This window comes from Castor canadensis, chromosome 6, assembly GCF_047511655.1.
Source record: "Castor canadensis chromosome 6, mCasCan1.hap1v2, whole genome shotgun sequence".
NCBI classification, from domain to species: Eukaryota; Metazoa; Chordata; class Mammalia; order Rodentia; family Castoridae; genus Castor; species Castor canadensis.
Window position 1 is genome coordinate 40,297,145 of NC_133391.1, and position 24,397 is coordinate 40,321,541.

At 48.4% G+C, this 24,397-nt stretch overlaps 1 protein-coding gene and 2 non-coding genes across 4 annotated transcripts in view; 1 reads left to right on the forward strand and 2 right to left on the reverse strand.

Moving 5' to 3' along the window:
* Tspan9 (tetraspanin 9) overlaps positions 1-17,090 on the reverse strand; it is a 184,200-nt gene extending 167,110 nt beyond the window's left edge. The window contains exons 1-2 of one of the 2 annotated variants that reach the window (XM_074076267.1): positions 16,966-17,016; positions 11,872-11,917 (exon numbers count right to left, since the gene is read on the reverse strand). The gene's annotated coding sequence lies outside the window, so the exon portion shown is untranslated. Of the gene's footprint in view, positions 1-11,871; positions 11,918-16,965 lie in introns of both variants that reach the window. The other variant, XM_074076266.1, reaches the window with a different exon arrangement.
* On the reverse strand, positions 12,637-12,709 carry Trnaa-ggc (transfer RNA alanine (anticodon GGC)). Its single transcript has one exon. It is a non-coding gene; the product is annotated as a tRNA-Ala (tRNA).
* Positions 17,091-23,584: 6,494 nt separating the features above from the next.
* Trnag-acc (transfer RNA glycine (anticodon ACC)) lies at positions 23,585-23,661 on the forward strand. The gene has a single exon. It is a non-coding gene; the product is annotated as a tRNA-Gly (tRNA).
* The last annotated feature ends 736 nt before the right edge of the window (positions 23,662-24,397 follow it).

Consider the following 24,397-nt stretch of genomic DNA (forward strand, 5'->3'; position numbering starts at 1 on the left):
TACAAGCAAGGTATGGGGGTGCACACCTGTAAATCCACACTCTGGAGGCTAAGAAAGATGATCAAGAGTTTGAGGACAGCCTGGCTAAATAGTGAGACCCCGTCTTGAAAACAACCAAAGGCTAGGGATGTAGCTCCGTGGTAGAGTATGTGCTTAGCCTGCACAAGGCCCACCACAAAGAAAAAATAAAATAAAAAAATCTAAAGCCCAAAAAAGTGACTTGAATTGCCCAAACCTGACTTCACTAAGGTTGACAGGCTACTCCTCCCACTGACCCACTCTCCTGTGGTCCCACTGACCTCTGGCACCCTGCACTGCTCTGGATGATGACATGTGTCCATGTGGTGTCACTCTAGCTCCTCAAGAGCACACAGGTGTCTCACATCACTGAACTTCTGGTTTTCTATAGAGATCAATGCACCCCCCCACCCCTGCCCCATGCTCACAGAACAGGTGACTCCGTCTGACTGGGAGGGAGGAAATAATGAGGCCAGAACTGTCCCTAGCCAGTCTAAGAACAACAGAGAATATGAGAGACAGGCAGGCAGGGATCCAGAGACTGACCCACCAACTCAGCCAATGGCTGTTACCAGGCAACTCCCTAGGAAGGAGGATGGGGCTGGGGTGGGGGGAGAGACACATTCCTTTGGACTCTGAGACCAGCTCTTTATCAGGCTGGCCTTGAGCCACGCACTGTGCTTGCCACCCCTCCTCCAGGCAGGCTCAGGGAGGGAGAGGAAGTGTCTTGATCTTGCCTTCCCCCTGCACCATGGACCTTCTTCCTCAGCGTCACTTCCACTGTGGGCCCTGAGTGGGGCTGGACGGCACCTCTTCCCAGAGGTTAAGAATGAGCAAATTCTTGGGCTATTCTTGGATCCTCGATTTTTATCATCCTTCCATTCTGGAAGATTCTGAGAGGCCAGAGGCCTGGAATGCCAGAGATCTGAACCAGGCCCACCAAACCCAAAATAACCCCACACGTGCCTCTCTCAAGTCCTCCCGGATTTGGCCATTTGGGGGGCATGTTTCCTGCAAAACTGTCTACAGTCCCTGTGAGGTCACCTTGCACATGGTTTTAGGAGCTCTGGGTGCCCCAGGGGAGAATGGGAGAAAGACAAAGGGGACAGGCCCCTCTACTCAACTGCCCAGGATCCTAGGGAAAGGGGACCTCAGTTTCCTCAGGTGTGAGACCTCCAAGCAGTGATCTCCTCCTCCCTCAACATCCTCTGTACCTCCTTTGGAAAGACAGCATAACTCACTGCTCCCAGAGCTGGGGACACCTTCATAAGAAGCTACTAACCTGAGAGAGGGCCCTGCCTCCTCCCTAGAGAAATTTCAAACTCACGAAGAAGAAGGATGGTTAAACCAAGCCAGAACTCTGTGTGTCCTGGGCAAATGAGGGAGATCAGGGGCACATATGCACTATTCAAAAACATATGAGGTTCTGGGGTGCAGCTCAGTGGTGGAATGTGTGCTTGGCTGCACATGGACCTGGGTTCTACTGCCAGCCCCCCAAAAAAGAAGAAAATTTAGGTGTCCACCAGATGCCAGGCAACACGAAACAGGAAGGCACCAGGGAGGAGAATGGAGGCTTCTGTACCTCAGAGACCATGGCGACAAGACAGACTCAGGAAGATAAGAAATATTCCTGCCCTCGCTTATCAGTCAAAGGCTGTGGTAACCAGAGCCTTTGGGGAAGGGGAGAAAGGAGGGAATGACTAACAGGTATGGGGTAGAGTTGGAAGGAGGAGCAACTTCCAATGCTCTATAATACAGTAGGATAACCACGGCGGGCAACAACTGATTGAGTATTTCAAAGTAGCTAGCAGAAATACCCATGCTCCCAATTCAAAGATGCTCCAATACAAGGAATGTTAACTGTCTGAGGTATTAGACATGCCCATTACCCTGATTACGTCGTTATACATTGTACTGGAATGTCACACTGTACCTAGCAATATCTAGTTATTACGTGTCAAGTGAAAATAAAAATATAGAGGATGGGAGTATAGCTTAGTGATAAAACATGTGCAAGGTCCTAGGTCTGATCCCTAGCACCAAAATGATAAAAATAATAGTGATAGTTATATATCCATTATTTCTTACATACCATATACATACATATTATTATTGTATATGATATAGGCTGCAGAAGGTCTAAGCTTAAGGTCTTGGGGAGTGGGGGAGGTGCAGAGGATAGCTGAGTCCCAGAAACACTTGGGGTCACATTCCTGCATCCCTGGCTGTAGAATGGGGCAGGATTGGGACCCCAGTTCCTGGCATGAATCAAGACTATAGGGAAGACACTGGTTGAAAACCACCACCACCACAAAATAGCACTTTCTGTGTTATTTCTTTAAGGCTGCACCATAGGCCTCATGAAGGCCTCTGAGCATTTCCTGGCAATGACTGGCAGGCACTAGAAGGAGGTGGGAGGTCCATGGATCTTGTCCTCTGCTGAAATGCTTGCAGGTAGAAAGATCTGGGAGCTACTCCTTTGGAGGCAATGCTGGGGAAGATGGGGAAGGAACCATGAGTGCGTGGCTAACTCAGGGTCTCTCCCTGGAGAACCATCCCAAAATGCCTACCTGAGTTGCTGCCATAGCTGATGCCTCTGAGAGAAGCAGTGGGGTATTAGGAGAAGACTTCTGAGGACCAGAGAGCCTCCAAAGGACAAGTATCTAGCATCAGAATTTCAGGGAGCTGGTTGGGCTACTGGTGGACATGGGCAGGTCTTCCCCCCAGACCCTCAGCTGGTGGCTGGCCAGTTCATTTATTTCCATATTTGAAACTCACTATCTCCTTCCTAGTTTTCTCAACAAAGATCCATCAGGGTCTCCCATAGCTTGGGCACTCTCCTAGTGTGGAGACCTGCTAGCTCCCCACACCATCCCCACCACAGACACTCAAGGCTAGGTGCGGGGGAGGGGAGGCATCAGGCAACCTTGAGGCCCTGTTCATCTTCTGCAGCTGACTTCCTCACTCCATCCCCGCTGCCTGAAGGTGCATTGAGATCACCTGGCTTCGGTGGCGAGCCTGAGACCAGGCTCTACCTTTCTAATCCTCTTCGTTCCTCCAGCCATCAGCTAGAGTCAAGAGCTCCATCCGCACACACCCAGAGAGGGTCAAGTCTATCCACTTGTGATGGGCACAGCACCAGGGCCAGCTGCAGTGGGGGCCCAGGGCCAGGCTACCAGGCTGACCTCATGCTTGAGGGCAATGCTGTGGCTTCTCCTCTTGGTGTGTGTTCTGCAATGTGAACTCAAAAGTATTCCCAGGGGAGAAGAAAATGGACATGACTCAGGTCCTCCAACCCCAGAACACTGAATGCTTCCCACATTTGTAAGGCTCATCTGTGGATCAGGACGTGAGCTCCTCAGATGGAGAGGCCCACCCTGCCTCTGACCTTTGCAGACTGCAGTGCCCAAGCAGGAGCAGGCTCAAAGCACCCACTGGTTCACCTGGCTCTGTGCATGATGCCAGGGAGGCCTACTCACCATTTCTAGTTTCCTTCAGCCAGAAAAGGGCAACCCCTCTGGGAAGGTCACAACTGCCAGAGCTGCGGCCCTCCTGTGCTGTATCCTTGAACAGTCCTCAGAGCCCAAGGCAGAGTCCAACAAGCATCTTCATGGGGTGCATCCTTATCCTTTGAGGGACATGAATTTGTTAACCAAGTGTGACTGATTTAGGTAAGCAGTGGGCGAGGTGGATAAGAAACATGAGTACCATCATCCTTTAGGGCCAAGTCAGTGAGACACCAGCTGGAAGAGTCATACAGAAGGCTCAGACCACATCTACAGCAATCTTATCCCTTCCTACTTGGCAGGCTGCCTCCAGAGCCCACTCTGGGTGCCCTAGATGCTATGGGACCAAGACATGGGGAAAAATGAGAGACTTAGATAAAACAGATAATTGGCAGCCACAAACAGAAAGGGCTGAGGTCTTACCTAATCCTCCACTTGGCTGAAATTCTCCTACCACACTGAACACCTGGTCCAAGAGCTGTCTCAGTCCCTTGAGGAATCAAAGTACTCGATAATTATTTGGCGATTCATTGATATTGGGCCCTCTGAGCACGCTGAGGGTTTTGTTTGGTTTGTTTTTTGGGTTTTTTGGGGGTTTTTTTTGCAGTACAGGAGTTTAAATTCAGGGCCTAGAGCTTGAGCCACGTCACCAGTCCTTTTTTGTGATGGGTTTTTTTCAAGGTAGGGTCTTGTGAACAATTTGTTCGGGCTGGTTTCAAACCACAATCCTCCTGATCTCTGCCTCCTGAGACAGAGACATAAGCCACTGGAGTCCCACAACAAATGGAAGTTCTTTTTTGTTGGTGGCACTGGGGTTTAAACTCAGATCCTCTCGCTTGCGAGGCATGCGTTCTAACATTTGAGCCACTCTCCAGTCCCTAAACATGCTGATATTAGTATTAGTCAATACTAGGATTTGAACCCAGGGCCTGGCACCTGGTAAGCAAGCACTCTACCACTTGCCCTTTTTGTTTTAGTTTTTTTCCAATAGAGTTCTGTGCTTTTTGCCTGGGCTGGCCTCAGACAGTGCTCCTCCTTCCTATGCCTCCCATATAGCTGGGATTACAGGTGCAAATCACCAGGCCTAGCCTGAGCACGTTGAATTTTGATCCATCCATGGAGAAGCAGTAATGAGGAGGTAGAGACATGAACAAAGAAGTTAGGGGTCCGAGAGAGCCTCCTGCATCTGCTTTCAGGGAACTGAAACCTATTTGCCTCAAACTAACAAACTCCCCACCATCGCAGACTGAGGACCTCCATTCAGCTTTTCCAATTGCTTGGCCAAAAGGCACTGCAGAGATTTCTGGCCTTGCCTGGGCAGAAGGCTCAAAGGTTTGCAGTGACAGCTTTGCACATTTCCATCAGCACTGAACACTGGTAAATGCTGCCTGTAAACTGGTCAGATATCATTAATGCTGCCATGGGAGCATAATAACACACCACATCACCCAGATGCACCAGGGGCCTTCCAAGTGTGCTCCAGGCCAAGCTCCCTTCCAACCACACTTCACCAACCCCCCCTTGCTGAGCTACATCAGGCCTCTCACTGCAGGATTCAGGAGGAGAGCAGCCAAGCCCAGAGGCTGTGCCTAAGGTGCCAACATTTCACAGAGAACCTTTCAGCCACAAACATTTCTTTTCCAAAAGATGCTGAGAAGAAGCAGGGAGAAAAATAAAACGCTGAGGGGTTTTCAAATGCAAAGCCCACACTGCCTTTGTTCTTATTTGATGAATACACCAGGAACCAGCAGGTGGATGACAGGCAAAAGAATGCTTTGTTCTATGATATTGGGAGAGGTAAGCGTGATGAATGCCCAGAGCTGGGGAGAACCTCTCCACAGCAGTTCCACAGCAGGACCCTCAAAACCAGGACTCAGGATTCATCAGTGCCCCTCTTCCTCTTGCCTCTCAGCCATACTGACATTTCACAGGGAGGGAAGAGCTACCAAGGCAGGGGATGAGAAAACTATAAAAATGAACACCTTGTGGGAAGTCAAAATGTCAAGTCCATATGAGTTGCCTGAGAAGGAAAAGTGCAGTCCAAATCACAGAGTCTGGGGTCCTCTTATTCCACACCTGAGGTTACTACGGGATGGGAAGGAAGCCTACAGCATGGTATGTGCAGAGTCCTGCACGAGGAGTGGTCAACTGGCTTTGGTTTTGTTGGTTAGTTTTATTGGTTGGGTTTTAGGGGGTTGTTTTCTTCTGTTTTTTGGCAGTACTAGGATTTGAACTCAGGGCCTTGTGCTTGCTAGGCAAGTATTCTACCACTTAAGCCACATCCCCGGCCCTTTCGTTTTATTTTTGGATAGGGTCTCACATTTTTGCCCAAGCTGGCCTGGACCACAATCCTTCAGCCTACACCTCTGGTACAGCTGGGATCACAGGCACATGCCACAATGTCTGGCTTATTGGTTCAGATAGGGTCTTGCTAACTTTTTACCTGGACTGGACTTGAGCTACAATCCTCCTGATCTCTGCCTCCCAAGTAGCTGGGATTACAGATGTGAGCCACCATGTCTGGCCCTGGCTTTGCTAAAGGCCTGGCACTCATGGACTGACATTTTTCAGGGATACTATGAAAATCAGTAGGGGATACTGAGATGCCAAGCTCTTTGTAGCCTTTAAAGGACAGGAAGATCAGAGTTTAAGGGTTCTTGACATCCTCTGGCAGCAGACACTGACAATTATAAAGTTCAACCTCTGCTGATGCTAACCCACCATAGCACACAGAGCCCACCTCAAACAGCATCTGGAATCCAACATGAAAATTAAGTGTCCTGTCCTGTCAATGTCCCTGGTCGATCCATCTTGGACAAACAATGAGTTGGGAAGAGAAGGTGATCTCACTGTCTTCCAAAGATCTATGAGATCTACTCTTGAAGATTCCACTTCTTCTGCCCCTGGGTGCAGGGAGGGATTGCACAAGCACATCCTCCCATCCATGAACAAACGCCCATGGCTGTGGCCTGGCCAGTCCTCCCGCTGAGGTCTCTCCCAGCCTGGAGCTCCACTGGCCCATAACTTGCCTTTCCCAGCCACAGATGGACACTGTGTTTGGGAGGCTAGAGAGCCCAGACCTCACAAGGCCATGTAGATTTCATTTCACCTAAAAAGTTCCTTTCCTTGACAGTGAGAAACCACATCAGGGGAGAGAGGCCCAGCTGAGAGCCAGCAGCAACCACCATTACAGGAGCTAGGCTTTTTTGAATCCTCCAGGCCCTTGCAGAGCCATTGGCTAACCATCACCGTGTTAATAAGCTTGGGTATGAGCAACTGAGGCCAGCCCACATGGCTAACCCACAGAAAAGTGAGCAAACAAATGGTAGTTGTGTTAATCCTCTAAATCTTGGGGTGGTTATATTGTGCCGCATAGATAACTAATACCCATTTAGCAGTCTGTGCAGTCATGGAAAAGAATGAGGTCATTCTGAGGTGGGAAGATGGCTAAAGAAGCATCAAAAGATCAAGTCTAAAGACCTGGGGGAGTGGCTCAAGCAGTAGAGTGCCTGCCTAGCAAAGGCAAGGCTCTGAGTTCAAACCTCAGTACCACCAAAAAAGAAAAAAAAAAAAAGCAAGAAAGAAAAATAAATGTCAAATCAACAAGTCTAATAAAACTCTGCCTGCAGACACTGAGAAGATAAATAAACAAGCAGGTCAGCAGCTACTTTATCATAAAAATATCTGTAAAGAATACAATCCAAAGTTTACAGTGATTATCCTGAAGAGTAGGGTTGTAGGAGATTTTCCTTTTCTACAGTTAATACATTTAAATATTATAACGAGTTTGTCTTATTTTTGTAATGAAAAAAATAGATGCTTTAAAAAAAATTCACCTTGGTTTTTGCTTCAAGCAAATGTTTCCTAAAACAGTCATTTGATCTTCATCTCCCTGCTTCCCAAAGCCAGCCTCCTATACCTGAGCTGCTCTGGATGGCATTCCAGGTACCCTAGAGCACGCTCTCTGGCCAGCCAGGTCCCTCTGTCTCCACACTCAGGTCATGCCCACCTCGCCCTCCCACCTCCAAGCTTTCCATCTACCACTGCAACCTCACATAACCTCACAAAGAGGCTTTTCTTATTTTGTGTATTTATTTGGTACTGGGGTTTGAACTCAGGGCCTGCACCTTAAGACACTACACTAGCCCTTTTTTGTGATGGGTTTTTTCAAGATAGGGTCTCTAACTATTTGCCCAGTCTGGCTTCAAACCTCGATCTTCCTGATCTCTGCCTTCTGAGTAACTAGGATTACAGGCGTGAGCCACCAGTGCCGCGCTAAAGAGGCTCTTTCCCCTCACCTCCCTCCAGGACCTGCTCAGTCTCCCAAGTTCCTCCACAGATCCTCAGAAAAAGTTCCACCCACCCTGCCCTAGAAAGGACAATGTCTTGTGTTATATTCACTGCAGACATAACAGTACTAGCCACCACCATTCCCAGTTTCTTGGTCTAATAGCATGAGAAAGCCCTGTTTCCCTCTCTGCCACACACAGCCTGGATGGGGCTGTGACACAGGACCCCAGCCTGGAACTTCTTCTCTACCTCCCAGCAGCGAGCCGGTATGAATCACTGTAAATTTAGAGTGACTCATGCAGTGGCTGATGCTGTATGCACTCTCCCTGCCCACCCTTGGGATCCACTTGCTACATCCATCCATTCATATATACGTAATGGTCAAGCAGATTCACAGTCTGGCTTCAAACCTAATTGCCTTCCTGGGGGACCCAACAACTCCTCCTCGCTCAGGTCCCTGTAATCTGTATGTCCAGTTTTTAAACAAAGCTGTTTAGAATCTCCCAGGATTAAGACAAGTGGAAAATTGCAAGCCCAGATCTCTACCTCATTTTCTCCAAAACAAAACATGTCATTCTGCATGCACGCACGCTCCATTCAAACCCCGTCAGTCACCGTCCTCTAAGCCCTCCTACAGGACTTGACCAAATTGGGCGCTAGGGGCTTGCTGAGGCAGGCTCTCCCTCTGTCCCTGGCACCTCCACCCCCAGAGCTTGTTGGAGAGCTTGGACCCCCACAGACTCCAACTATGGCAGGTTGCCAGGGGAGAGGCTATTGGCAAGGTTGGCAGGTATATATCAACCTTCGGAGAGGGCACAGGTGGGCCTCTCAGCTGAATTCCAGGATGATGTAGAACTCCTGCCCACACAGACCCACGTGGGCACAACCAGCGCATACATGCCAGGGCAAGCACACACATGCTCTATAAGGTCAACCTTGCTCCGGGCATACCCCTGGATCACTTCCCCTACTTGGGCACAGTTCCCAGAGGCCTTCTGCTTCACTCTGACCAGACCCACTCCCCTCACTGGGAATGGAAGAAGCAGACTGTGTGCTGGGGGTGGTATACACACAAGTGTGCACACAGCCAAGGCCTGTAGAAGGCTGTTTTTCTAGCTTTAACCAGGGTTAACTGGATGTTACTCCAGCTATACATGTGCTTCAATTTATTTTTTATATTTTTGTTTTGTTTCAATTTTTGTTTTAAAATGGCCAAATAAGGGTCATTTACCAAATCCAGGCAAAGGTGCTGTAAGCTACTAGGCCAAGGCCTCACCAAGATCCTGCACCAGAGACCACGTGACCCTTCAGCACTCCTGCAGTGATAGACAGACCACTCCAGAGAGCATCTATTGAGCTTCCTGACCCCATCACTCCCAACCCCATCCTTTCTCGTTCCCATCACACATCAGATGTTTTAACAAATGCTGACCATTGAGAGTAAAGATGGTCACAAAACTCTCAAAGTAAGTGGGTATCAAAGAAAAATCCACTTCCAGCTATTCGCTGTTGGGTGTAGAGGACTGAGAGGGAAAAGAAAGGGTGGAAGGGGTATGCTAAACTCAAAAGCACATACAATATTAAACAAAAGGTAATCTGAAAAAAGTCTTCATTTGGCCCCAGCATGCAGAATGAACCACTCTGGGTATGACACTCAGAAAGCCAGAGAAACCTCGTCTGTCCTCTTCCCCAGCCTGGTCCCAGCTGAGTTTTTGGTGTGTGTTGGTTTGGAAGCTAAGCTGCACCCAGGCAGGTGTTCTTAAGCTGAGCTGAGGTTATCAAGCTGTCAGGCTGGAGTCCAGCCATGGAGCCTTCTACCTCTGAACTGTGTCGGCCAGGACCAGGAGGCAGTGAATACTAATGAAAGTAGCCACACAGAGACTGGGGGTGTAGCTCAGTGGCACAGCAATTGTCTCGCATGTGTAAGGCCCTTGGTTCTATGTCTAGTACCATTAAAAAACAAAAAAGTAGCACAGGACAGAAAGGAGGCAGTAAGATAAGCCACTCCCCAGACAGGCGGCCATCTCTGTAAACAACCTCTGCCCCCAATCAGAAATCAGGGCATCAGGTTTACTCATTAATTTCCTTTTTCCCTCCTCCATCCTCCTCTAGGTCAGGGGCAGGGAAGGCAATAGGAGGAGAAATTAGGAAGCCCCAGAACTAGAAGCCAAAACTCAGGCTGGTCTCATCTCACAAACCACCTATAGCAGAACTAGAAGAAACCTAGACCATAGATTGACAGCCTCCCATTGACAGGCAAGAAAATGGGCCTGAAGAAAGCAATTAAGTTGCAAAGGTCACTCACAGTGAGAGGCAGGAGCCGGGATGCAAGCCTCCCTCCCCAGAGCTGGTCATCATTCCAGAGGCCCACAAGCATGACGAGAAATGGCCAAACCAAAGCCCTGGAGGCCACAGTCATCAGACAGGATAAACTTCCTGTCTGCAAAGTCTGTCACTCGGGTCTCCCTCACTTGGGCTTCAACACAGATGTGCAGGCGAAAGCTGGTCACCCAGCTGGAAAAGGCATGATGTCAGGGTCTGTCCTCTATCCAAGGTCATGAGGGTCTCTTGGGAAGCTCCCCACTAAATTCAACCTGGTGGGCCCACCAGGCCTGGCCCCACAGGATCTCTGATGAGACAGGGCCATCATTCCCTTTCCTTTCCTTTCCTTCCCTTCCCTTTCTGCCATCTGACTGTGTTCCCTGGCTGCACTGCACAGTTCAACCATAGGCGTGCTCCAAATTCCCAAACTACAAGAATGATGGCCAGGCACTAGTGGCACACACCTGTAATCCTAGCTACTCAGGAGGCAGAGATCAGAGGGATAGCAGTTCAAAGCCAGTCCGGGCAAATAGTTCAAGAGACCCCCATCTCAAAAATACCCATCACAAAAAAGGGCTGGTGGAGTGGCTCAAGGTGTAGGCCCTGAGTTCAAGCCCCAGTACCGCAAAAAAGAACTACAAGAATGAAAGGCACTCATGAAGGCCCAGGGAAGGAGGAAGACCCAAAATGAGACCTTACACTTTCCTGCGTGGGCAGCCAGGCTTCCCAGGGGCTGGGAAGAGCCACTCAAGTCTGCAAAAGGTCCAGCAGAGCACCTGGGTTGGAATCCCTGCTCCCCCTCACACAGGAGACCCTCCGCCTTAGCTGCTGGTGCTGTGCAGTGCACAGATATGACAGCTACCTCATGAGACTGTTGTGAATGCTAAAGGAGACTTAATACAATTACATTATATTCGCGGTGGACATACAGACCCACCTAAGTACAGTGTGCAAAGCATGCCAGGACAATAACAGGCCACCAAATAACCCCTCTGGAACTCACAGATGGGGAATTTTTTGGTAAAATAAACTACCAGCCAGCACTATCAGGGCCCCTCTTCTTCCTCCAGCAACCATACTATGGGTTCACAGAAGGTAAGAGATTTACAAATCACCCGGCAGGAAGAAGCCACAGGATAAAATGCACGTAAATTAAACCATAAAAAGGCTCAGGTCTGTAAGCATCTGCCCCAGGGAGCCCAAATCAGCACCATCTACTCCCACTGCCAGTAGCTCAGGCCTACTGGCTCAGCAAGGGCTCTGTGGACAAGTGGCTTTTTTAGACAAGCCATCAGCAAGACCTCAGGAGCCTAGAGGAGCAGAAGTGGGCACTTCCTGCAGCATAAAGAGACACAAAGCTAGCCAGGGTTCCCACAGAGGTCGCTCCAACCCCAGCTCTCCAGGCTGCTTGGAAGAGATAGGAAGCAGGAAGTTACAGGCCTCTCCTGCTTCCCTCCACACTATTGGGGTAGCCAAGAAAGAAACCAAGGGTACCCTTTGGCACCAATCAAAACCAGTGGGGTGGGGGGTCAATTTTCTCCTGCCCCCAAAGCCCAGTTCAAAGATCTTATAAATGCAAAGTCACAAGGGCAGGGAGACATCTACAAAATGTCAGCATTCTATTCTATCTCCCCAACCCACAGTTAAAAGGCAAGAAAAACCAACTTTAGACAAAGCTGATAACACACAGACTTTCAGAGGCCCCAGCACACAATGGACCCAGACTGACACTGACCTGGTTTCTTTTTATTTCCTGAAAACACCTTGGCCCCAGGATATTCCTGCAGGAAAATAAAATATTAGGTCATCACTTTGCTATGAAGCCATTCTAAGGTGAATTCTGTTCAGCAATGGCCTCTCTGAAGGGCAGCAGTCTCCCACCAAGAACCCACTCATTCAATAACAAGAAAAGGCCAGAAATGGCAAACAGGTTCCAGCTGTGGTGCCAATTCCACTCAACTGGTGGTGGATGCCTCAACCATTTGGAGACCCCAAGCCTTGGCTCAGCAGGGAAGTCAGCTGTAATAGATTAGGGATGTCTGCTCTGGGCAGTTAAAGAAGTAACAGTATCCATGCCACAGATCTGCCATCCCTGGGTAGACCCTCAACATCCAAAGATTTAACATTTACAATTCTGACCACTCACAAATGACCCAAAGTTTCAAGATACGTCAAAGTAGGCAAGTTTTCTGAGATGTGAGTTTGATTCACATATGCCATGAGGCTGATACAAAGGAAGAGGTCACTGTGTTCTCATGTCTACCACATCTAAGGCCACTCTGGTGGAGCAGTAAAGACTTGGTGGAAAACTGCCATTGAGTGAGATGAAAGTGCAGCAGAAATCGGAAGGGCAGTTAAGTTGAGACGTGAGGACAATACAGGAAACACTTGACTCCACGGAAACATGACTCCGGAGAAAGCCAGGCCTGGGTACAAGTATTGCTGTGGATGCAAATTTGGGATTCTAGAAGGTACAAAGTTCATTTTTTTTTTCTTTTTTTGGCAATACTGGGGTTTGAACTCAGGGCCTCATGCTTGCCAGGCAGGCACTCTACCACCTGAGCCACTCCACCGGCCCTTTTTTTGTGTTGGGTATTTTTGAGATAGGATCTTGAAGTTTGAAACTGCTCCCTGCTCCCAGACCTGCTGTTACCCCTCTACTCCAACCTGCACAGGTCCCAGAGTGCTCAATTGAGCTTACACATGTGAGTTTCTCCTGAATAACCAGACGGATAGATGAAATTCCTTGGCTAAAGCAGGTATCAGTGACTCATGCCTATAATCCTAGCTCCTTGGGAGGCTGAGATTGGAAGGATTGCAGTTCGAGGTCAGCCCAGACAAACAGTTCTTGAGACGCCCATCTCCAAAATAACCAGAGCAAAATGTATTAGAGGCATGATCAAATGATAGAGCCACCTACTTTGTAAGCACAAAGCCCTGAGTTCAAACCCCATTTCCACCAAAAAAAAAAATTCCTTGGCTGGACATTTGAAGTCCCCACAATACAGCCACTGTCTGTCTCTTCTCCATCAGCCCCACTGGATTATTCACCTATTCCAGCACTTTCTCAGGGTCTGTCCTCAAGCTGGTCCTTCCTCCCTTTGTGAAAATGCAGATCCCTGCCCCGCTTCAAAGTAGGTGTCCACCTTAGTGTTCCTCCTCTGTCAGGGTGACTGAGCCACCTCTGGACCCACTCAACATCCTGCTGAGAAATCACTCACTTTGTGCTTTTATTTTTGAGCCAGGGTCTTGCTATACTGGCCTTGGACTCAAGTCCAGTCTCAGCTCCCCAGTAGCTGGGACTACAGGAGTATACCATATCCTGCTTCACTTTGTACTATTTTTTTTTCAGCATCAAGGATGAAACCAAAAGCCTCAAGCACACCAGGCAAGTGTTCTCTTGCTGAACTACACCCCAACCCCTTCACTTTGTACTGTGAACTGTCATTTTCAGAACTTAGCACAGAAATTCACTAAAGAAATCATCTTGAGTGGTACAGGAGTGTCTAAGAGGCAAGAGACAAGTGAAGGCAGAAAAGCCATAGGAGTTCCAAAGAAAAAGAGGTGAGTTAGGGATGGGTGACCAGGAAGGCTCCCTGAAAGGAGCTGTACATAAGCAGGCACTTGAAGGATTGGAAGAATGACTGAATGGGAAGGGCATTCCAGGAAGGTAGAACAGCATAAACTAAGGAATGAACAGTTTGGCTAGACCTATGGATTCCTGGAAGGACAAGATAGGAGAGAGAGGAGGCTGGACAGGCAGGCTGGGATCAGAGAGGAAGGCTGCTGAGTGCCAGGCTAAGGCACCAGGATTAGATCCACGCCCTTCTTGTCAGTGGGGACAAGACAAGCACAGAAGGCCTGGGCCTCAGTGGCAAAAGAAAAGTCTCGACCTCTGATGTTCCAAGCGCATTAGCCTCATCTCCCAGCTAGGTTATAAATAACAGTCCCACTTACTGCACACCTGCTGTGTATGCAGCCCTAAACTACATGCTTCACATACATCAGCTCCTTATTCCTACCAAGCCCTGACAACCTGGTACTGTTATCCTGCTTTGCAAGTAGGAAGCTGAGGCAATAGGTAAAGGCCCTTGCCCAAGGCATTACCCACTCGTTCATTCTCTTCACAGGACCTGCAGCACTGGGGTTACAGAGCCCAGGTCCATGGGCTCCCCACCTAAACGAAGCAGGCTACATCTCCACAAAGGCCCTTACTAATCCCTCAAGGGCAGCACAAAGTAAGCTCATAGTGGGAGCTTAGTAAAGCACACTGCTTGAAAGGTAGACCGGTGATTGCCTGGGGCTGGGAGGAGGGAAACAGGGAGATGTGTAATGGATATTGTTTCAGTTTTGCAGAATGAAAAGTTGCAAAATAATATGAACTTATTTAACACAGCTGAACTGTACACTCAGACCGATAAGATGGTAAACTGGAAGTTACGTGTTTTTATCGAAATTAGAAACCTAAAATTTGTCTTAAAAACCACACTTACTGACTGCTGATATCATCTTATGCTGTTAATTATGTGATGCTGGAAGAAACTCTAGAAACATTTTAACCAAAAGCCCTCCAAAATAGAGAGCTGGGAAGGGGAGGTAATTTGGCCAAGGTTGCAGATATAGGTAAGGGTAGGGATAAAACAGGCTCATACAGGAGGGACGAGATACCCACAGCATGAGGGCTCGGAAGCCACAAGTTCAAGTTTTTATTCTTTTTTAATGAGTTTTGTGACCTTAAAGAAGAGATTTATTGGTCAGGCACAGTGGCTTACACCTGTAATCCCAGTTACTCAGGAGGTAGAAATAGGGACAGTTCAAAATCAGCCCAGGCAAAAAGTTAGCAAGACCACCATCTCAACAAACAAGCCAGGCCATGGTAGTACATGCCTGTGGTCCCAGCTACACAAGAAGCCTAAGGAGGAGGATTAAGGTCCAGGTGACCCTGACAAAAAAAAAAAAAATGTGAGACCCTACCTGAAAAATAACTAAAGCAAAAAGAGCTGGCAGTGTGGCTTAAGTGGTAGAACACCTAGCAAGCACAAGACTCTGAATTCAAACCCCAGCACCACAAAAAAAAAAAATATATATATATATATATATATACGCTTTCTGAGTCTCATTTTCCTAACCTATAAGAAGGCAATTAAAAGTAATATATATTTCACAAGGGAATGTCTAAATCAGATAAAATTATAAAAGCTAAAGCACAGTGAATGCACTCGAGCTGACTACAAGTTACTTAATAAGCTCTGGTTACTGTTATTAATACCAAATACCTGATCATATTTCGTGTTCTCACATGTGTCAAAATAAATAATTAAATAAGTAAATACCTGATTATATATTTAAAAGAGTCCTACCAGAAGATTAAAACCTGATTAAGACAGACCAAATAAAAGAAAAAAGAATAATAACCTGCTCCTTTCTAGAGCACTCTCAGCTGTTCAGGGACTGTGCACAACAGGTCTTCCATGAGGAAGTAGAACCAAATTGCACTTCACATTTATCCACCCAGATCCTCTTCCCTCTCACCCCCAGCCCACTACCCAGCTGCATGGACCACGCCAGGACCAACCCAGACCAGGGTGGGAAGCCGGTGTGATTGTCTGCCTCTCTGGCTGCATTCCTCAGCTAAATATAAATGATTTGTCCAGTCCATTGTTTGAAATGACCAATAAGCCCTTCCCCCCCCTCCGCATTTTCTTATGATGGCAAGTGTACGGGATATCTTCACAGCAGAACATACACACAAAATATCCTTTGTAGCTATTTGGGGTAGAGCAAGAGGAGCTGGCATGTATACAGGGATCGGAGCATAAGTTCCTGGTTTTCTCCACCAGTCCAGGAAAGCTTCCTGGAGGAGGAAATGCCTCAGTCACCCCAGAGACCTGGACAGCTGCAGGTCAGAAAAGCGCTCTCACATCATGAGTCTGACCCAAGAGAGGTCAACTGCTGCCTTCTCACCCTCGTTCTGGGGGATGGGGAGGAAAGGTCGACACAGCTCAGCTGATCCCATAGTACCCCAGACACTACAGGCATTTGGGGGGAAGATGCAGAAGAGACCAGTACCTTTTTCAAAGAGACAGGAGTTCCAAAACTCTGGTTCCAAGATACATATCTACAAATACTCTCATAATCTGAATTGCTTGTTTGAACTTTAAACACACACACACACACACACACACACACACACACACACGAAAGTTTTTTAAAGTCCCAAACTTGAGCGCACAGATGGGTTGCATCTCAGACCTAGGGGTGTGCCAAAGCCCTATCACTCTTGAGTGCCTATCAAGCGCAGTGAGTGGCCCAAGAGGTGGCTGGAGAGCGGGGGTTACACGGGGGGAGGGGGGAGAAGGTGTCTCCCAGCCCTGCGCAGAGGGCCCTGACACTCTCTGGGGGTCCTGTATGGACTGTCTCCAGCCGGTCCCCTGGCCCTTGACAGCTCCGGGGGTCTCCCTTTCTACTGCATCCTACGGGCCTCCCATCCCTTCGCCCGGGCTTCCGCTCTCCGAGGCCCCATTCCCGAAAGGTTTCTCTCCGAGCCTCCCCAGGCAGACCCGGGTCGGCTCGGGGACCGGGCCGCGCACGCACCTTCCCCTTCCCGCGCGCTCCCGCGGCGCGGGCCGGTTCCTCTGGCCTTCACCGCCGGCCCACACCGCCTTCCCGGGGTTCCGCCTCTCCGGGTCGCCCCTTCCCGTAGCTCCCCTCCCCGGGCGCCCCCCGCCGCCCGTGCCCCTCAGGACGGGGTCTGGAGTCCTCCCCGCCCTCCCGCAACTTTACGTGTTCGGGAGCCGCGCGCCGCGGCCGCCTCCCCGGCCGCACTCACCGCGCTCGCCGGAATGTGGGGACCACCGCTCGGCTCGCACTCCCGCACCGCCGCCGCCGCCGCCGCCGCCAGCGGAAACAGGGGGCGGGGCCGGGGCGGGACGGGGCTGTCGAGGGGCGGGGCGATCCGAGGGGGCGGGGCGAGTCCCAGGGCCAGAGCGCCGCGCGCTGGGAGCCGGCTAGGAGGGAGTTGGTGAGGGGCGGGCGGCACCCCGGCTTTAGTGGTGTCCCCGGCCTTCGCGCTGGATGTGGGACAGTCGCGCCGCCCGCTCGAAGTTCCGGAACTTCCCTCCGCATCCGCGACCCGATTCCCGCGATTCCCGGCTCCGCCGCTCCCCAGAGGTGGAGCTGCACGACGGCGTCTGTCCCCGGCCAGGATCGGTCCTGGTCGCGCCCTCCCCGAGCTGGGGACAAGGATGGCAGAGCCTGCTAGATGGCGCTCCTGGGCTCTGCGCCCGCACGCCACCCCTAGGCCGCCTGCCAGGGTCTCGGCTTTCCCGCTCGTGCCAGGCTGTCTGGCCTCCCCACCCCCACCCTGATCGTCCTTGGTATTTCGGGCGCACTATTTGAGATGTTGAAAAAGCCCGGAGACACCCTGCTGAGGAGTCGCTCCCTCCTAGGACTAGAGGCCGCCTGGGTTGGTAAAGGGCTCCAAGAGGATAGAGGGCCCCACTGAAGTCCCCACTCAGGTTTGACGTCTCAGGCCTCCTGCTTCTATGCGCCTCCCCAGGCCTGGATTCTTGAAGTCTGAAGGCCTAAACTTGTTTCCAAAGTGACCACTAAACTTCCCATCCTCTCTCCTCATCATGGTTGTCATCGAAAGTGCTACCTGTGCTTCCCATGTGCACTGAGTGTGGATTGAGACTTTTTTTTTTTTAACAGATGGAGTCTGGCTGTATTGCCCAGGCTGGCCCTGAACTCCTGGGCTTCATAGATTCTCCCGCCTCAACGCCCAGAGTAGCTGGGACTGCAGGTGCACCAACCACCAGCATGAGACAAACATTTTAAACTTTACAACAATTATAAGGATCCTGCTTGCTTTCTCCTAATTACAGTTTCCACTCATCTCCTGGGCCCCCTCCCCTCTTCCCTCATAGGCACATGATCTTGTTTGTGTCTGTTAGACTTAGCCTACAAATCCATCTACTTGTGAATCCCTCCCCAAGAGAAATACTGTCCTCCCTTCTTTCAAAACCTGTTAACACCCCATCCCAACATAAAGTCTTGCCAGTCTTGTGGCAGCCCTTTTAGTATGCACAGGTTGCCAACTCTGTCCACCTTCCAGAAGAGGAAACAGAATCGCAGTGAGGGAAAGAGACCTGTTAGTGATGTCTACTGGTGGGTGAAAAAGAAAATGAAAAAAACAGCAGGAAACAGCCCAGTGAGATAGCAAGTGCCGGACTTCAGACAGTTCTGTTGGAATTCTGATTGCCTCTTATGGGTTTTAACAGCACTAGGCGTCAATCTCCTCTCCTGTGAAATGGGGTATAGCAATAGCAATGCCTCAAAGCAGATGGACTGACCAGGATGCTGGAGGCAAGAGCACAACGCTAGATGCAGAGAGGATCCTTGCCAATCCTTCTGCCCATTAAAGGAAGATAGCAGATCTGAAATAATAGGATTGTTGCAATGTGGAGATGGAAGAATCCTTAGAAGTATCCCCTGACCAGTAACCCAGGCTGCTCACCCTCCTAGGGTGCATCCAGAGATAAAAGACTGATCGCCTGCAGTGCTGATAGCCCACTGGGGAAACCTGCAGAGAAAAGCTGTAGAGGATAAAGGATTGTTCAGCTCACTCCTGTCATTCTAGCTAATTGGAAGGCTGAGATTGGGAAGATCTCAGTTCGAGGCCAGCTCAGTGAAATAGTTCATGAAACCCTCATCTCCAAAATAACTGCAAAATGGACTGGAGGTGTGGCTCAAGCTGTAGAACGCCCAGTTTGCAAGCACAAAGCTCTGAGTTCAAATCCCATCCCAAAAAAAAAAGAGGCCAAGACAACTTAAGGTCTACAAGGTGCACTGATTGTGTCCACCAAGAACAAAATTCAAATAAGCCTGACAATGAGGCAAGACATGGAGAAAGAACTCCCCAAAGCTTGAGGTCAGGTTTTACTGACCTCAAGGAATAGGCCAATGAGTTTCTGGAAAATGCTGAGGGCTGATCACATAATAGGTTAGACATAGGCAAGGTGACAATCCTGGGGTCTTGGTCACATCCCATTTATTCCACTTGTCCTGACATGGTTACTAATAGCCCCCCTCTCACTCTCAAAATATCTTGGTTTGGACATAAATTATATGCCACTTATATATGCCACTTAACTATGACCAAAGACTCCTTCCAGGCCTGGACGCCAGTAACTGTAATGGAATTTCTGGATCCCCAAGGATTTAAAAAGATAGTGTGTCAGTTTATCCCCTTGAAATTAGCAAATCAAATCAAAAATGAAAATAAGCAAAGAGTAAATTTCCAGCCAGTCAAGCTGCAGACAATGGCTGCTGAATGGTGACACCTAGTGGGGAGTGCTGGCACTGCAGGAGGGTGAGTTCAAAAGGCTTCACCCAACTGACTGACCAGAAAAAGACAGCTAACATTTACTAAGTGCTTAGTATATGCCAGACACAGTTCTAAGTATTGCTATGGTTTCATTCCTTGATCCTCACAGCAACCCAAGAGGTAGGGACTGTTATCATCCTACCATTCTACAGATGAGGAAATTGAGGCTCGAAGTGGTTCAATGCCAGCCCAGGCAAAAAGTTCATAAGATCCCATCTCGACCAATAAAACTGGGCATGGTGGCACACGCCTGTCATCCCAGCTTTGCGGGAAGCATAAATAGGAGGGCCATGGTCCAGGCTGAGCTGAGCATAAAGTGAGACTCTCTCAAAAATAATCAGAGCAGCTGGGTGCTGGTGGCTCATGCCTGTAATCCTAGCTACTTGAGAGGCTGAACTTGGGAGGATCGTGATTCAAATCCAGCCCAGGCAAATAGTTTGCAAGATCCCCATCTCTAAAATAACTAGACCAAAATGGACTGGAGGTGTAGCTCAAGAGATAGAGTGTCTACTTTGCAAGTGTGCAGCCTTGAGTTCAAACTCCAGTCCCACCAATAAAATAACTAGAGCAAAAAGGGCTGGAAGGGGCTGACAGAGTGGTTCAAGTGGTAAGAATGCCTGCCTACCAAGTATTGAGGCACTGAGTTCAAACCCCAGTGCTGCCAAAGGTGGGGGGTGGGGCTGAAGCTCAAGCAGTAGAGCCCCTGACTAGTAAGCATTATGTCCTGAGTTCAAACCTCAGTACCACCAAAAAAAAAAGGGGGGGGCTAGGTAATTTCTCCCAGGTCATTTAGGCAGTAAATTACTAAACTAAGACATAACCCCAAATTGTCTGGCGGCAGGGCCTGCACAGGCAACTGCTACTCCATCCAGTCCTTAGTGATGTGCAAAGTAAAGTGACTTCTATCCACCCTCTGATGGAGATGACACAAAGGAAAAACAAATGCAGCATGAATAGGAGCTCCACTCCCAAGTCCACTGGTGACAGGGGCAGTCTCTGCGCCTATATAATCAGGGCAGTAAGACAGCCAAGAAGAAGATGTACAAAGCACAGTTTCATTGCCTTCATTATTTTTTTTCTTGCAGCACTGGGGATGGAACCCAGGGCCTCACACATACGAAGCAAGTACCCTGCCACTGAGCTGTACGGTACCCTGGAGTTGCTGCCTTAAAGAAGTGCTTGCTGGAGTGAAGAATGGAACAGTTCTGTCCCTAAAGAGCCTCTTCACCAGCATTTACTTGTGCAATTGTGGCGTGGGTACTAGTCACTGATACCTACCAGCTGCACCAGAGGACTCCAAGCCCAGACCTCCCACAGTTGTCAAGGTGACACAGGTGAAAGTGACTAAAGACTCCTCCTCCACCTCCATTCCACACAGCCTCTTCCACAGAACACATGCCATGCCCAGGCCCCTCCTCCCTTCAACTTCTATCTGTTCTGAAGCTCAAAGTGAGGTAATAGAACAGGATTAGGAAGAAGATAGCAGTCCTCTACCAGTCCTTGTCATAGTGGTACCACGTGATTTGTGTAACATACTTGTAACATACCTATTCTTTAAGGAAACATGTTGGTTGGGGCTCAGTGGTACAGCATGTGCTTAGCATACACAGAAGTCCTGCATTAATCCCAAGTACCAAAAATTAACTAATTAAATAAAGAATTTATTTCTTATTTTTAATTGCTAAATCTGACAGCTGTACCTTGTTATTGATTGTTGCTTGTGGGAAGCACAGACTAGATCAGAGGTAAGCAAACTCTGTAGCCAGCTGGTCGGACAGTAAGTATTCCAGGCTTTCTAGCTACACAGTCTCTGTCCCAACTACTCAACTCTGCCATTGGAGCACAAAGTGCCTATAAAAATGAATGCTCATGACGGTGTTGGAATAAAACTTTATTCATAAAAATAGGAAGTGGACTATAGTTTGTCAACCCCAAGCCACACTAATGTGTTTTTCAAATTGGAACCTGCAGATGGATCCAGGTCTGTCTGCAGGTAAAGACCAGAGCCTGATCACAAGTGTTAAGCGTAACGTGCACTGGTAATCCTGCACATGTATGTATGCATGCGCGTGTGTATGTGACTCAAGATGGGCAACCTCCTGCAGAGGCCCAGCCCTCTAAAACAGGGGCAGGTCTGGAGCCGCCTAGGTTTTGCAAGTCTTTGTCAGACTTGTCTGAAGAAATGCAGACTGTGTGTCTGGGATGGCTGCTGGTCGGCATGTACTCTGTAAAGACAGAAATGCACATTGTGAAATCAAACAGAAATTACACAGGCCAGAGAAACAGAGGCCTTCAGGTAAAGCAAAGCCACTGGCATTGCTCCACCTGATGGAAAGGATGCAGAAAACATGGCAACAGACAGTGAGTGTCTGTATGTGCTCGGGCATGCCTGCGCACACACACATGGACTTGAGCGCACATGGATTGTACACTGAGGAATTTTCCTAGGTGGTTGAAATCAGTAAATGTAATGGTAACAACCATGCCTGCCACATTTGTATCAACTTTCTCTGATTATAGAATATTAACTATAGGCTTATCAAGGACAATTCCATAGTTTAAAATCACGCCGTAGGTTCTTCCTGCAGACCAAAACCACATATAATCACTTGAAAACATGAAACCCAAACATGAACTTGCCACAGCACAGAAAGTGTCTATATGCCTGAAGCAAGGAGTTGTGGAGGACATGGAGCAAGATAAGGACAGACTCCCCTGGACAGTCGAGCATGCCAAAACAGGTTAAGAATCTTGACGTGTATGTATGTCCTAAAATAAGGAAGTGATGGGTGAAGGGTTCAAACTGAGAGAGCGACATGAGCCAGGTGTGCTGGCTCACGCTTGTAATTCCAGCACTTGGGAAGCTGAGGCAAGAAGATCTTGAGTTCAAGACCAGCCTGGACTACATAGTGAGAACCTGGCTCAAAGCGGGGAGGGGACCAAATTTGCATTTTGAATCTATGACTCTATACTACAGTACAGAGAACAAATTAGAAGAGGTGGGGTAAAAAATTAATTCAGGAGGCTTTATCAACTGAGCAAGTCCTGAGACGAAGCTAGCTTGGTCTAGTTTGGTGGTGGTGAAGAAGGACTTCTAAATAGACCTGAGAAATTTAAAAGGTGAAGTTTACAGATCGGGAATGGATATTGAGGTTAGGGAACGGGAGGGTCAAAATGAGTTGGAACCTGTAATCTTACCTACTCAGGAGGATCAAGGTTCTAAGCCAGCCCCAGGCAAATAATTTGTGAGACCCTATCTCACAATCCCACTCCTAGGGATACACCCAAAGGAATGCGACCCAGGTTACTCCAGAGGCACCTGCACATCCATGTTTATTGCGGCACTATTCACAATAGCCAAGTTATGGAAACAGCCAAGATGCCACAGTACTGATGAGTGGATCAAGAAAATGTGGTATTAATACACAATGGAGTTTTACTCAGCCATGAAGAAGAATGAAATGTTATCATTCACAAGTAAATGGATGGAACTGGAGAACATCTTAAGTGAAGTTAGCCAGGCTCAGAAGGCCAAAAATCCTATGTTCTCCTCATATGCAGATTGTAGACCTTAAACAATTGCAGCAATATTCTTGGACATGGGTCACACACTAAGGGGAGAACGCATACAGGAGGAATAGGGAAAGGAAAGGAAACCTAAAACTTGAAAGTGTTTGATGCGCCCACTGTAGAGGAGCGAATAAAGTAATCTTAAACTGGCAGAGACCACTATGGGAAGGTGCCCAGGAAACAGGGAAGAGGTCTGGTAGAGACAAACCAATTTGGGTTGTAATACACATGTGCATGGAAGCAATGCTAGGAATCTCAAGCTAACAAAAGTGCTATGTCTTTCTTACTATCACTTATGCCTTCTCTTCAACAAAATTGGAGAAGAGGGCAGAACAGGTTTTGCCTGGAAATGAGGAGGGTGGGGAGAAGGGTACGGGAGAGGGGAGCAGGGGGCAAAAAATGACCCAAACAATGTATACACATATGAATAAATGATAAACAATAAAAAAGATGAAATACAATAAACCTTATTCTCAGCAAAAAAAAAACAAAGGGTGGCAGAGTGGCTCAAGCGGTAAGAGTGCCCGCCTACCAAGTGTGAGGCCCTGAGTTCAAACCTCAGTGCCACCAAAAAGAAAAAAAAGAAAAGTGTTTCTGGCCAGTCTAAGAGGGTGGTTGTGAAATGGTTAACAACTTAGCCAGAGGGAAGCCATCAATCAGGTGTAGAGGGGAGCTATTAATCAGGTGCTGTTTTTAATTTCCTTGCTGAGGGAGGTTTAGGAGAGAGTCTGGTTCTCATAAAGTTAAAAGAACAGAAGGAACCAAACTAGGATATGGTCAAATGATTGTGTGGATTGTGTTCATTGTGTTCATTCATACTCATAAATAATAACCATTGTCTCATTTCTGTACCTTAGTAAATAGCTATTGTCTCGCTTCTGTACCCAAGCTTGTTTGCTTCGCAAAGATTGCCAGAGATTTTTGCCTTATAAACCCTGCTAAAAGTTGAAACGTGGCTGCTCTCTGAGACTCAACAACCTGTTGGTCAGAGCAGTCACCAGCTGGCTAATAAAGTCTCTCCTTCAAAATCTTTCTTGGGTGGTCGTGCCTCAGTTGACTCGTAACAGTTGACAGAGTCATTCACTGATAAAAAAATAGTAGGAGAGGACCAGTTTTTAAGGGGACAGTGGTAAGTTCAAGGAAGAAGAAGAGAGAAGGTCGGCAGTGATCTTGACAATGCCCTTTCTTTGATACAATGAGGCGGAGTGATGCTGAAGAGACTGAGACAGTGTAGAAGCTGAGAAATGGACATGGTGACACAATTCTTCCAAGAAATCCAGTTAAGTCAGACATGGTGATGCACACC